This window comes from Myripristis murdjan, chromosome 1 (assembly GCF_902150065.1).
Source record: "Myripristis murdjan chromosome 1, fMyrMur1.1, whole genome shotgun sequence".
NCBI lineage: Eukaryota > Metazoa > Chordata > Actinopteri > Holocentriformes > Holocentridae > Myripristis > Myripristis murdjan.
Window position 1 is genome coordinate 13,256,275 of NC_043980.1, and position 15,349 is coordinate 13,271,623.

At 40.4% G+C, this 15,349-nt stretch overlaps 1 protein-coding gene and 1 long non-coding RNA gene across 2 annotated transcripts in view; both read right to left on the reverse strand.

Annotated features, from left to right (window-relative positions):
- LOC115368302 (CD209 antigen-like protein E) overlaps positions 1–15,349 on the reverse strand; it is a 119,866-nt gene that overhangs the window by 58,594 nt on the left and 45,923 nt on the right. The gene's annotated exons all lie outside the window — the stretch shown is intronic.
- LOC115368333 (uncharacterized) lies at positions 13,283–14,053 on the reverse strand. Its single transcript, XR_003929012.1, has 3 exons — positions 13,992–14,053; positions 13,584–13,684; positions 13,283–13,320 (listed from the first exon to the last, which is right to left on the reverse strand). It is a non-coding gene; the product is annotated as an uncharacterized LOC115368333 (long non-coding RNA).

Consider the following 15,349-nt stretch of genomic DNA (forward strand, 5'->3'; position numbering starts at 1 on the left):
CCTGTCCAATCGTGCTCCTCAAGTAATTTTTAATTAGCTTCAATTTAGAAAAGGAACGCTCAGAGGTTGCGACAGTGACAGGAAGAGTTAGAAATAATAGGAAAGCTGTGCAAACCTCACTGAATGTTGAGGTTAGTGCTGGGTGATTTACAATCAGCATTTTAGCTATTTCCACAACAGATTTTTTTGTATTATCTCATCCCTGAAACACGTTCTAAAACAGGGGTGGGCAATCATGTGCCATGGAGGGCCGAGAGGGTGCAGGTTTTCTTTCCAACCAAAAACTCCATCAGCTGATTTCACTGATTAGTTCCTGCTCTCTGCTTGAAGGTGAGGTAATCAGTGAAATCACCTGGTGGAGTTTTTGGTTGGAAAGAAAACCTGCAGCCTCTCGGCCCTCCGTGGCACATGATTGCCCACCCCTGTTCTAAAAGAAAGCAGCTGGCCAGGGAAGGTGGACTCTATGTCGCGACTGTAGTGCTCAGTAAGCCGTGTAGCAGCTTGGTGTAACTCATCATCCTGTGCTTTCTGCAGTGTGTTGGGGTGAATTGCCTCAAACAGATTCGCAGTTTCATGTAAACTAGTGAATCATTGGGGAAAGTTGCTCTATGATTATATTGAGACAGGCATTGAAGACGTTGACCCTAAAGTTGCTTTCTGCGTCAGTAAGGCGAGTGTCCTCAGAAAGTTCATCAAAGTGACGTTTAACCTTTCTCGCCCTGGTTGCTTCAAACTGTGTTTGACCGCCCCATATACCAGCTAGGGCAATAGTGGTGGATTTAGCCTCATCAAACTGGCCCCTGTACTCTTTCAAAACACTGATGGCGTTTTGCAGTAGAGTGGATGCTTTGAGGATGTCGGTGTCTTTCGCTTGCAGTAACTGTGAAGGAGCGTTTATGCATTCCAAAATCTTGGTCTGCATGTTAACCAAAAATATAAAAGAAAACTTACTGATTGCCTTCTTTAGTGCACTAGCTTCATTGCGCTCATCTTTTTTTTTGTCACTGGTGAGGTTTATTTTGATGAGGGCTTTCACAATGTCCCCATATCTGTACCTTAAAGCAACAAGCGCCTCATGGCGAGAGGACCAGCGAGTAGGACATAAGCGCTTCAAAGTGATCTGTCTGCTCTCTGGCGTCATCAATTCACAGAGCAAAGCCCATGGCTTTATACTGTGACCAAAAAAGTTGTATAAGGCCTCTACAGTGTCAAAAAACTGTTTCACTCCGGCGACGGTTTTAACAGAGTCGTTGAATGCCAGGTTGAGATTGTGAGCAGCGCAATGAACATAACAAGCAAGGGGTTCTTCCTCAGCTATTCTTGCTTGTACGCCTGTATACAGACCACTCATATTAGCAGCCCCATCATATCCCTGTCCACGGCATTTGGACAGATCTAATCTGTTTTTCTCTATAGAGCCCAGGATTTTGTTTTAAAGTTCTGAAGCGGATGAGCCCACAGTGGCTTCAAATCCCAAAAACACTTCATTGATCTGTATATCTACAGCAATATCCATGTCATTTCTAATAATGGTCACGTAACGGGCTCAAATGGTCTATCTTGGACACATCTTGTGTTGTGTCCATGATAACAGAATAAAATGGGGCTCCATTTATGTCATCAATTATGTCAGCTTTAACACGTTGAGATAGTATGTAAATGATCTCATCTTGAATCTGGTGACTTGGTATTTCGCTGAGCCTTCTGGTCGGTTGGTTAGCTCTTTCAAAACAGGGTCGTAGCATGCCAATAATTCAATTATTGATAAAAAGTTGCCATCATTTCCCTGACTAAGAGCCTCCTTATGCCCTCTTATGCCCCCTGAATGCCAAGTTGCATGAAGCTAGAGTGAGTGTTACATTTACATTGCGCTCCAAAACCTGTCTCCAAAACGCGGTTGCATTGCGCACATTTTTCTCCATTTCAGCATCTATTGTACTGTTAAGTTTCCATTGCTCATATACTTTGCATGCATCAAGATGTTATTTAGAAACTTCATGCTTCGGAATTAGAAAGATGCCCCCAGTCTTTTATTCCGTTTACCCATGCATAATTATAGAAGGGTGCATTTCGCTGGGCAAAAAGCCAGCAAGGCTCACAGTAACAGCTGTCTAATTTTGGTGAATAACACAACCAACTGCGTGGCAATTTCGTCCCAACTTTAGTGGTGGAGGTGTAATAACTTTCCGAAAAACGACGGTTGTCCGCATCGGTGGGAAATGGACCTTTGGGTTTGCATGGGCCCATTTTAAGGACATATCTTTTGGTGTTGGCATCCTGGATATTTTCAGGGAAATTGGCTCGATCAGTCGGAAAGCCATCTAGAGGAGTTTCTTCCATCATCTGTGGTCTCTGTCACTCGCGGTGTGAGGTGGAGTGTCCGCGTCTTGCACTTGCAGCGCAGGTGAGTAGGGAGGGGGCTGCTTTTCAAACGCCAGGCCCGGTACCTCGCCTATAGAACAACTAGCAGCTGCTGAGTCCCTGTCATCATCATCACAACAGCCAGGAAAGATAGAGGGAGGGAATATATGATCTACACTACGTGGCAACTATAAGAGCCATAAACATTTTCTAACTCAGTTTTTCAGACAGTGACAGTCAGTAGCCTACCTGTTGAGCTGGCTCCTGTGTTCCCCTGACTCAAATGCAGGGAGTAGCGTGTCCCTATCTTCATCATCATTACAACAGCCAAGAGAGACAGAGAGAAGGATAAAATCTATGATCTAGGCGGCTACTAAGAAGAATCATAAAATAATTTAGGCTACTAACTCCAGTTCAGACAGTGACAGTCACTCAGTAGTCTAGCCTACCTGTTAATCTGGCCTCTGTGCTCTACTGACCCCGATGGAGGGACTTGGGCTAGCGGGCCAGATGATTCACTGGTAACGTTGTCATTCTCATTTACAACAGGTATCTAATTTGGGAAGTTTAGCTTTTGCGTGTTCCCTTTCTTCCTTCTCCTTGCGCTTTGTAGCTCCACATTTGTGTTCATACACATTTCCGCTCATGATTAGGCCGTAAACAACGCTGCACACCTTCCTGGCTTGTGTTGACAAGTGATTGATGACGTAGTGTGCGCCAATGGACTTTTTGGCAGCTATTGATGATGATTTTACCCAGAATACATTTGGAGACAATGGAGGCGACAAATAATCGATTCATTTGTATATTTACATGTTGTAATGTTGCAGACCCTTGTGAAAATAAACCAACACACAACACAACATTGGTTGAAATATTATTTTTACCTGCAGTACTCAAATCAGTTTTGCCAATTTACTACAAACCATGAGTGTAAAGCCTAATTTATGCTGTTAGAAAGCAGCCGACCTGCAAGTGGTGTGCTGGGGTTGTACAAGTCAACTGCTTTCTTTGTACGATTACGGCGTAACAGAGCATGAAATTGGCTAAATCCTTTAATGATTTTTTTATATTACATGTACAGGCTATCCATGCACATCACGTTTTTCTGTCTGTTAAGTATTTTATTTTCTCCCTCATGTTTCATGTCTTGTTCTTCCTGTTTTATTTTGTGATCTCTCACCCCTGTCTCTGTTCCAGGTTCCTGTCTGCCCCACCCCTTCCTCATCTGTGTTCACCTGCCCTGCGTTCCAAATCGCATACTTATACTTTTTACTTTTAGTATGTACTGCAGCTGCCCTTACAAAGTATGTAGTTTAGTATGTATTGGGACATACTAATTCTTTTTTTCCCTACTAAATAGTATGGTAGTATGGGTATTGGAACGCAGGGCTGATACCTGATTGTGTCTCCCACACCTGTGTCTACTCACTCCCCATTAGTCCTGCTTATATTCTCCCTTTGTGTCTTGTCTCGTCGCCAGTTCGTTGTAGCTCTTGCTCACGTAGCGGCGTTTTCACAGCCATAGTCTTAGTCATAGTCTTTGAGTGTATGATCATTGTGTGTTTTCTGACCTTGCCTTTGCCTCACATTTTTGGACACCTCTGCCTGGTTTTTGATTGCCTGCCCTTGTACCGACCTCTGCCTGGTAATAAACCTGCTTTTGGATTTCACCGGTCTTTGTTGTGCATTTGAGTCCTGCCTTCCCTGTGCTACGTTCATGACAATGCAGGCTTACAGGTGATGAATCGTTATCATGATGCTTTAATTAGGGCCCGCTCCCTGCCTGCTGCTCGTCATGCAGGCAGGGATCGATCAGTGACGGCCGGGCCCTTGGGCGCTCCGCCCCTGGTTTGCACACTGTAGCACCAAAAGATTTATTTTCTTTTACCCACTTTTTTTTTTTTTTTTTTTTTTTTTTTTTTTTTTTTTAACTAACATCTGGCCAGGGACTGCAGATGAAAATTAACCTTTTGTCTAATTTTGGCACATTTAAATAAATACTTTTTAATGTGCATTGTCCCTGTTAAGTATAAATAAAGTTCTGGAAAGGTGTTAACCAGCTTGTTAATGACCTCTCTCCAAAACATGTACAATTTATTAACAATAACAATTCCCAACTCTTTATTTCTTCTCATTTTATTTTTGTGTATAACACTTTTTTGTTTAGCCTGGCAAAATGCTGGCTATACCAATCGCACAATAATATTACTACTGCTGCCATTTAAAATTATTTCAGCTGTATGCATTTTTATCTTGATATATGGTTGGTAAATAACACACTAAACCTTAATTTAAAACCTTAATTTCAATATGTGCACAACATTGTCGCACAATGTTAAAATAAATGTTTGTTTTTTTTCCTAACCTTGAAGTTACTTAAGCTGTGAGGAAGATGGTCACACTCACACAGGGCACGCATACAGGAACATGTGAGACACACACACACAGAAGATGGGGGAGGAAGTGGGAGAACATTAGCGGGACCAAGACAGAGAACCAAGTGCATAAATGCATTTCTGCAGCAAAACTAATGGTTGTGGAAGATGCAGGAGTAAGCAAGGCCAGCAGGGGGAGCAGGACCAGGGACAGCCTCAGACTCAGTAAAACACTCTTCACTGTGCATCATAACACAACTAACAACAACCAGGGACCCTAAACTTCTCAACCTCTCATAATTCAGTCAAGAATCAGCTTTTCACAAAATCAAGCAGTACAACAACTCTTGCTAGCTTTAAAATGTTTATTTATTTATGCATTTAGTTATTTTACAGGAAAGCAGGCAAATATAATAGGCTGCTTTCTCTACCATCTCAAACTCTTACATATTAATGGTGATTGTCTTCACAGTTGTGACAAAAACATCTCATAAACTTTATTTACTAAAGAGAGACAGCAATGTATTCTAAACAGAAATATCCACCCAAGCTAGACTATTTTATTTTCTCAAGACAATCTGTCACAGTAAAATCATTCATGTCATTTGATTTAGGCATGATACATGTTCTTTGCTTTCTTCTTTTTCAATGTAAGAGGACAAGAAAAAATGTGGTTCATATCCCAACTGGATGGACTGGAGTTTTCTTTTCACAAATCCAAGGCCGACCATCAGAACAAGGCAGATCATTCCAAGCATCTAGTCCTTTTACAAGTTCTCCACAGTCTTCTCTTCCACCAGCATCATTAGGCTCACCTTTTGCCCAGGACCTATTCATGATTAAATTACATGACAAAACAACTTCATAGCATTTAGTGTTAAGAAGTTGTATATTATGGCATATCAAATTAGCTGACAAAATGGCTAAAGTCACTATTTAATTGTGACTTTAACAGAAGGAGCTAAAAACATGAGGAGGGAGCAGGATGAGTTTTACAGAGTTAGAAACATCAGGGTTAAATATTAGAAACAATAGAAAATCAACCAAAAAAATCTGTTTTGTATGTACGTGTATGTGCACATCCAATTTGGTGCTGGTGCCGATTAAAGTCAGATCAACTGATAGATGTGAAAGTAACACAACACGTTTGGACTTAAGTTGATCCTCATCACATCTGATGAAGAGCTGATCATAATAATGTTTTTGGAGCAGCATGTAGGATCCCACATTCAGCTCCACAAGCACAGCAAAACAGAGATGCCAGTATGTCATTCACAAGTGTTGATTTACTATAATTTGAGTCACAGACAGTCACATTAAAAGTTCATTTCTTACCTGTAGTTCAGACCTGATCCATCCACCCACCTCCACTCCCCCTCTCTGACCCGATCAGACAGACCAATCCAGAGTGTGTCGCTAAATTTCTTCAGAAATGACTGTCATGGAAAAATGACACAGAGAATACAGACAATGACTATGTTTTACCTACATGGGGTGATATGGAGTGATATTCTTGTTAACATGAGCCTTCAATACACTGCCAAGTTTGTCATGAATAAATTAATCAGCACAGCCTCTCCCAAACAGAACAGTCGACTGCCCTGCTCCTTTTACAGACAAAATTTTACTCCTAATAAGGGAAAGAAATGGTGATAATCTGACAATATATTTTTTAAAATGTTAAAACAGGGCCTAAGGCAGTGAGTCTGAATTTGTGGACTGTGACAACCAATAGTGAAGTTTTTAAGATGTCTATATTTAATATTCTAGCATTTTCACAGCTGCTCCCTTTAGCTTTCCAAGCGAACTTGTAGCAAGCATTTGTTGTACAATATTAGCTTTGTTTGGCTCTATCTGTCTCTTGCTTGTGTGTCTGTGTTCCCTGTGTGAGAACATCCTTGGGAACGAGAACAAAACATGGCAGAGATATATTTCCACCAGAAGTTCCTTCTGGATGATCTGTGATTAGATTTTGGACCAGCTTTTTACATAAAATGAATGGGGAAAACCTAATTCTCTTGAAACTATTGTTACTGGTTTGTAACTGCAATCTTAATTCTGCCCATGAAAACACAAGTCTGTTGCCATAGAAATATTTGCTAATGAGTGCTCAGTTAATGACCTGATGTATGACTGACCTCATTGTCATGACTTATGTTTACATATCATGGCAAGATCTCAAGAAGCTCAGATGCCACTTTTTTCTAATATTTCTGCTGCACATGCTTATTTTGCATCTTCACTGGTGTATTTGAACCTGTGATATGTGATTATTGTCCAGTAGCCTGCATCAGAGACAGGGATGCGCATTTCAATTAATTTTATAACCAAGTAACCTAGCCTGGGCCTACTTGAGTACCCGAGTAATTAGGTTAAAAGGGGACACATAAAATCGTTCATATACAGCGCATCAATATACCCCTGTTTAATCGAGGAGAAAACTTTTTTCACAGCCATCGTTATCTTGGTGGTAGACTGCTTTCATGTTTTCATGTTTACAGGGCCAACTCCATTGGCTTGAAAAATTTGGGGCTTGATAAAAATATGCTTTTACAAAACGAAAAACCATATTGTTTGATCCAAAAATGTTTAACATCAAAAATACCTGAACCATGACATGAGTATGTAGTTTGATCCTAAACTGGACTGGGCACTTTTGCGGATAACCGAGTAGTAATTTGTAACCGAGTTGCAAATTCTCCCCTCGGATAGTTGGGCACCCGGTTAACCCCGCCAATGCCTAATCAGAGATGAGAGCTGAAGAAATTTAGCTTGCATGTAATAACAAAACAGAACCTGAACCTTCAGTGGCCAAGCATTTTTGCCTGACCTTCACCGTTACAGGTGAAGTATCCCTTTAATGTCAGGGGTAAGTAACATCTAAACTCTCCCAGCCCGTGCCTCACCTGTTCTTCTCTGCTGTTGATGATCACCAGGTCAGCTCCTCTCCTCAAACAGTCCTGCCTGCTCTCATCCCAGTTTTTACTTTCTGAAGAGATGAAGTAACAGCTGCTGCTGAACTTGGTCCATCCGTTTGAGCATGTTGTCAGCTCTAGAAACAAAGGCATTTCCACAAAAAATGCTCATAAGGTTTAATATATATTTAAGATCAATAATTTATATGACCCAGGGCAATGCAGTGGTGACTTTCCTTTTATTTATAATTATTATTAATAAAAATAATTAATATTCTTTTTCGATTGCTCATGCCTCTTATCGCCTCCTCCAGCCCTTTGATCTCCGCTTGCAGCTGAAGTTTTTCTTCAGTCAGGTTGGTTTGTAACTGGTTTCTCTCTTCAGTCAGGTTGTTGTAGCTGGTCTGTAACTGGTTTCTCTCTTCAGTCAGGTTGTTGTAGCTGGTCTGTAACTGGTTTCTCTCTTCAGTCAGGTTGTTGTAGCTGGTCTGTAACTGGTTTCTCTCTTCAGTCAGGTTGTTGTAGCTGGTCTGTAACTGGTTTCTCTCTTCAGTCAGGTTGCTGAAACTGGTCTGTAACTTTTTTTTCTCTTTGGTCAGGTTGGTGTTGTCCTCCTGCAACTGAACAGCTGCCATAGCAGGTGACCAACATGTTAAGGGCTCATGATTGATCATTTGGCATGACTGATTTGGGCAATATATAATAGCTATCACCAAACTGAATTGGGAAAACTCACTGAGGACTGCCAGGGTGATGATCGCAGCCAGGAGGAGAAGACACAGCAGCACCAGAAACACTGCAGCAGCTCTGAAAGGATTCTTCCTCTCTGAAGTTGCAGAGACTGAAGTGGCTGTAGGCACAAATGAACGGTGTTGCATGGGACATACGCTATATTCCTGCGAAGGCTTAAGAGAGCACACCTCAGCCCATCAATCCTCACAACCTTCTACAAAGGCACTATTGAGGGTGTGCTAACCAGCAGCATCTCTCTGTGGCATGAGAGCAGCAGCGCCTCAGACAGAAAACCACTGAGAAGAGTGGTGAGGTCAGCTGAAAAAATAATTGGGGCCATACTGCCACCTGTTGGGGACCTGGCGAAACAACGCTGCCTGTCGAGGGCAACAAGAATCACCAAGGACCCCACTCACCCCTGTCATGGACTGTTTTCTCTTCTGCCTTCAGGCAGAATATACCGCAGCCTGCCATGCAGAACTGCGAGGCTCCGTGACAGCTTTTACCCAACTGCCATCAGACTTTTGAACACTTGCACATCAGTCTTGCACATATATATTTTTTTGTACATACATAGTTATATATTTATATATTTATAATGCCTCTCTCCGATTCTTTTATCCTTGTTCTTCTTTTTATTCCTTTACTTTATCCATCTTTTACTGTGACCAATGCATCGTTTTTTCGTTTCACAATGCATCTCTGATGTAATGTCGAAATGACAATAAAGGAATCTATCTATCTATCTATCTATCTATCTATTGACTCTGCAGAAAGTTGGCAACCTCTGTGCACTATGCGCCTCAGCATCTGCTGACCACGCTGTGTGATTTTACGTAGCCTACCACTTCGTGGCTGAGTTGCTGTCATTCCCAATGGCTTCCACTTTGTTATAGTACCACTAACAGCTGATTGTGGAATATTTAGTAGCGAGGAAATTTCACGACTGGACTTATTGCACAAGTGGCATCCTATCACGGTACCATGCTGGAATTCACTGAGCTCCTGAGAGCGACCCATTCTTTCACAAATGTTTATAGAAGTAGTCTGCATGCCTAGGTGCTTTATTTTATACACCTGTGGTCATGGAAGCTGAGTGAATACTTTTGGCAATATAGTGTATTCGTCAGGCTCACTGTTACTTACCTTAACAAGTAACTTGTCACAAAGTTACATAACACAAAGTTATTCTTCATTAAAAGAAACTGTCATTAGTAATTATGTGTTACCTACGTGACATGGATTGTGGAGGCAAGTGTGTGGACTGTTTTGTGTCATGAAATTCTGTTTTTATATATCTTCTGTTTTGCTCTATTGCATTTTATTGGTGCACAGAGCCTTAGAGTTTGTGTTTGGAAAAAAATAGCTTCATAAATAGAAATGTACCCACTTTCAATCAGTAGCATGATAGATAGATAAAAAATATATATGTTAAGTAAGAAATTAAGTTAAATTAACATTCCAAATAAAAAGTACTAACAATTACAAAAACTGAGAAAAGTAATATGAGATCCCCTCATAGCAGGCAAGAAAAATCTCTCAGAAAAACCCAGCTGAACTGGGAAAAATGGAAAAAATCTGGAGAAGGACCACAGAGAGAGGAGACTCCATTCCTGGCCAGACAGGGGGCACATGGCGTCGGCCCAGTGAGCACCCCCCACTTCAGCTGCCCACCATCATGACAAATTTCATGCCACCCGTTTGCCACCTCTTGTAAAAATTTCAAGATCCGCGATGAGTGGGCATGAATTTGTTGTCAATCATGCATGAGAACTTGCTGCTGACATTTATTCAGTGTGATTTTCACCTCTACTTTAGCTAAACCACCTGTGGACAGGAAACATTTCTCTCCCTCAAACAGTTTCTCTCTCACTTCTGTCTCTCTCTCTCAACTCTATCACCAACTTAGTTCTCGCACAAATCATCAGAATCAGAAATACTTTATTGATCCCCGGGGGGATTTTGGGTTAGATGCAATTGCTCATATTCTGAAGAGAAGAATTTAAAAAAAAAAAAAAAAAAAAAAAAAAAATAGAAAGAAATACAAAATCTAAATATATACTCCTTACATTTTTTTTTTTCAAAAGTATGAACATTATGTATAAGTTGTATCAAAAGTATGTGCATTATGTGCATAATGCTCATACTTTTGAAACTATAAAAATACTTTTTGAGACTATAAGAAACTGAGTATGATTAAAAAAAAGTTTTCACTTTGGTTTTCTAATATCAAGACTATGCAGACTGTGGATTTGTGAATGTGTATACGCATTTCTGCAGCGTATGCCTGCAGACCCTACATGTACTTAGATGCATGAAATTGTCATCCACTTCCTATTATGTGCATAAAGATTTGTTACATACATGTTGATTCAGAAAGTATTCACACCGCCTTGACTTTTTCACTTTTGTTATGTTGCAGCCTGATGCTACAATCATTTATATTCATTTTTTCTCTCATTAATCTACACTCAGTACCCCATAGTGGCCCAGCCAGAGCCCTGACTTGAACCCTATCCAACATTTCTGGAGAGACCTGAAAACGTCTGTCTACCGACGCTCCCCATCCAACCTGATTGAGCTTGAGAGAACTTGCAAAGAAGAATGGCAGAAAATCCCCCAATCCAGGTGTGCAAAGCTTGTTGCACCTTACCCCAAAAGACTGGAGGCTGTAATTGCTGCCAAAGCTTCTTCAACTGAGTACTGACTAAAGGGTCTGAATACTTATGTCAATGTGATATTTCAGTTTTTCCTCTTTAGTAAATGTACAAAAAGTTCTGCAATTCTGTTTTCACTTTGTAATTATGGGGTACCGAATGTAGATTAATGAGAAAAAAAAATGAATTTAAACAACTGAAGCATCATCAGGCTGCAACATAACAAAAGTGTAAAAAGTGAAGGGGGTCTGAATACTTTCTGAATTCACTGTACATGTTCATTACCTGAGTGTCCAGTTCTCCTTGGCTGTAGACTGTGGACCTCCTCATTCTTATTTGCAGAGATATTTCCTGAACTTCTTGCCGCCATTTGTCTGTTTGTCCAGTTACCTGTGGGACTCTGTACGTTGGCATAGATATTCTCATGTTCATCCCCCATATTCAGCTGTATTGGTACCTGAGACCCCCAAGGTCAGGAGAGTGTGCTATTGAAATCCTTCAAAATGGTCTGCTTCCAGTAGAACAATTGCACGGCGCTCAATCAAAGTAACGCCTACTGAAACTAGTACACTGCTGCTGCTTGTGGTTGATGCCTCTGTTTGCATCCTGGTCAGAGTGCCCCTGTGAAAAAACTTTTTATTTATGTATAAAAACTTCTGAAAATAATCTGAGTGGGGGGCAAAAGAGGAAGAAGGCCTTGGTCAAAATGTCATCTGGTTCTTAAACACCCACAAAATCTTCAGTGTTTATGTAATATGCACAGAATTGCTCAACTATAATAAAAGTAAAATACACAGATAATACACAATAGAAATAGAAATGGAAGTGAGCAGTCCTGAAAAAAAAAAAAGAAAAGTGTTGCCCTCAGAGCTTAAATTAATGTCAGACCGACAGATCGGATATCACCTGACTAAAACCTGTTTCCTGGCTTCAAGTGTTGAGGTGAGCTTTGACGCTGTGGTGTATTTCAGGAACAGGAACTTTACACAGGTGCTTTTTTTTTTGTAAAGACAGTCTTTTCTGACTGGCAGATATGTTCATTCCTTCTTAGTTGTTTCTTGAGGTGCCTTTTGATGGGCGCGTTTCAGTTAGTGCTCTAGAGAGCCCATAATTACTTCAAATGGTTTCAGGATCAATCAGACACCCTTTTATTCCAAAGTATATTTATTTGTTATCTGCCCAGAAAAAAAGCTAAAATGCAACGGCAAGGATTTAGTCAATGTGATTGGCTCTGAAAACGGCCTGAGTCACCTCCAAACAAATTACAGCTGTGCTGATGTATAGTATAAAAGCGCCCCCTCTGTTGTGATATTGCTCAACCAAAATGTAAAAGAGAACCAATAAAAAGACTATTCATAAGATAACCAATTTCTCTGAATCAAAAAACCACCATTGCAGCCTGTTCTCTCAAGTCATTGTTATTGCTGCCTATTCTCCTCAGTCTGCTGACACAGCGGTGAATTTTATTTTCAATGATGTACTGTATTAGGAAAACTATGTGACATAATTACATTTTTAATGTCATAATTTAAGGTCTCTTTTGAATCTTAACAACTAGGAAACTTTACATTTTTCTTGTTTTTGTCTTTTTGTGTTGCTGTGATTTTGATTATTGCTTGTTTTTATTGTTGATGTTTTTTTGTCGGCGCCAAGAAGATCAACAAGCACTCTCTGGAAGCTAATGTTGCTCCAAATAAATATATCAGATATATCAGAAGAAGTGACTCAGAAACTTCCAGATCATCAACAAGACTGGACACATTCTTCATATAATCATTTTTATAAGGTTACAATCATTGTCATGGCATTATGATGAAACCAGAGTATTCCTTATTTAGTTTTTTTAATTCAATTTTGGGAACCAATATTTTTTCTGTTTTTTGTTTTGTTTTGTTTTTTTGTTTTTGTTTTTACAGCTATTTTACAGCAATGTCTTTGAAGTATGCTAGTATGTCAGTATGAAGTATGTCAAGGTATGTCTATCATAACAGCCCAGGAGATAACAAGCACTTGTTTAGCAACATTTGTCTAGTGAAAAAAAAAAGAAAGAAAGAAAAGAAAGAAAGAAAGAAAGAGAACTTGCATGTACATCTTATGCATCTTCTCTTCCAGCCTTCTGTACAGTCGGGTTATGGAGCAGCTGGTTTTTCACAGATCCAGAAGTTTCGATTACCACATGGTTCATCATTCCAGCTGTTTTTCTTATCATGGAACCTGATTTCTCCACAGTCTTCATTTCTGCCTCCCTTACTGTTAGGCTCGCCAGGTCCCCAGTAGCTGAAACACAAAAATACAGAAAACTTCTTTAAAAGAGCACAAAAAAAAGAGCACTTTGCAGGAAGCATTTGATGGTCAGAAACATAAGAGTTCAAGTTCAGTCCAAACAACCACAAATATTTGACAACATGATGTTTTGGCATTGTAAAAAAAAAAAAAACATAAAACAGCTTAAATATTTTGAACTGGCAGAAATTAATACATTCACAAAATGAATCACAATTCACAAATCCAAATTCAAATCCAAAAAGTAATGTGAGAACCTGGTGTTCAGTTGAGTCCCATCCACCCATTTCCACTTTCCCTCTGTCTCTCTGTCCGTCAGTCCGATCCAAGTTTGCTTCTTGAATTGCCTTGTGAAGTCCTGGTTTATAGAAGTAAAAACTGTTTTTCAGACTATTATGTACAGTACATACAGTACAGGCCAAAAGTTTGGACACACCTTCTCATTCAATGCGTTTTCTTTATTTTCATGACTATTTACATTGTAGATTCTAACTGAAGGAATCAAAACTATGAATGAACACGTGGAGTTATGTACTTGACAAAAAAAGGTGAAATAACTGAAAACATGTTTTATATTCTAGTTTCTTCAAAATAGCCACCCTTTGCTCTGATTACTGCTTTGCACACTCTTGGCATTCTCTCGATGAGCTTCAAGAGGTAGTCACCTGAAATGGTTTTCCAACAGTCTTGAAGGAGTTCCCAGAGGTGTTTAGCACTTGTTGGCCCCTTTGCCTTCACTCTGCGGTCCAGCTCACCCCAAACCATCTGGATTGGGTTCAGGTGACTGTGAAGGCCAGGTCATCTGCCGCAGCACTCCATCACTCTCCTTCTTGGTCAAATAGCCCTTACACAGCCTGGAGGTGTGTTTGGGGTCATTGTCCTGTTGAAAAATAAATGATCGTCCAACTAAACGCAAACCGGATGGGATGGCATGTCACTGCAGGATGCTGTGGTAGCAATGCTGGTTCAGTGTGCCTTCAATTTTGAATAAATCCCCAACAGTGTCACCAGCAAAACACCCCCACACCATCACACCTCCTCCTCCATGCTTCACAGTGGGAACCAGGCATGTGGAATCTATCCGTTCACCTTTTCTGTGTCTCACAAAGACACGGCGGTTGGAACCAAAGATCTCAAATTTGGACTCATCAGACCAAAGCACAGATTTCCACTGGTCTAATGTCCATTCCTTGTGTTTCTTGGCACAAACAAATCTCTTCTGCTTGTTGCCTCTCCTTAGCAGTGGTTTCCTAGCAGCTATTTGACCATGAAGGCCTGATTCACGCAGTCTCCTCTTAACAGTTGTTCTAGAGATGGGTCTGCTGCTAGAACTCTGTGTGGCATTTATCTGGTCTCTGATCTGAGCTGCTGTTAACTTGCGATTTCTGAGGCTGGTGACTCGGATGAACTTGTCCTCAGAAGCAGAGGTAACTCTTGGTCTTCCTTTCCTGGGTCGGTCCTCATGTGTGCCAGTTTCGTTGTAGCGCTTGATGGTTTTTGCGACTCCACTTGGGGACACATTTAAAGTTTTTGCAATTTTCCGGACTGACTGACCTTCATTTCTTAAAGTAATGATGGCCACTCGTTTTTCTTTAGTTAGCTGATTGGTTCTTGCCATAATATGAATTTTAACAGTTGTCCAATAGGGCTGTCAGCTGTGTAGTAACCTGACTTCTGCACAACACAACTGATGGTCCCAACCCCATTGATAAAGCAAGAAATTCCACTAATTAACCCTGATAAGGCACACCTGTGCAGTGAAAACCATTTCAGGTGACTACCTCTTGAAGCTCATCAAGAGAATGCCAAGAGTGTGCAAAGCAGTAATCAGAGCAAAGGGTGGCTATTTTGAAGAAAATAGAATATAAAACATGTTTTCAGTTATTTCACCTTTTTTTGTTAAGTACATAACTCCACATGTGTTCATTCATAGTTTTGATGCCTTCAGTGAGAATCTACAATGTAAATAGTAATGAAAATAAAGAAAACGCATTGAATGAGAAGGTGTGTCCAAACTTTTGGC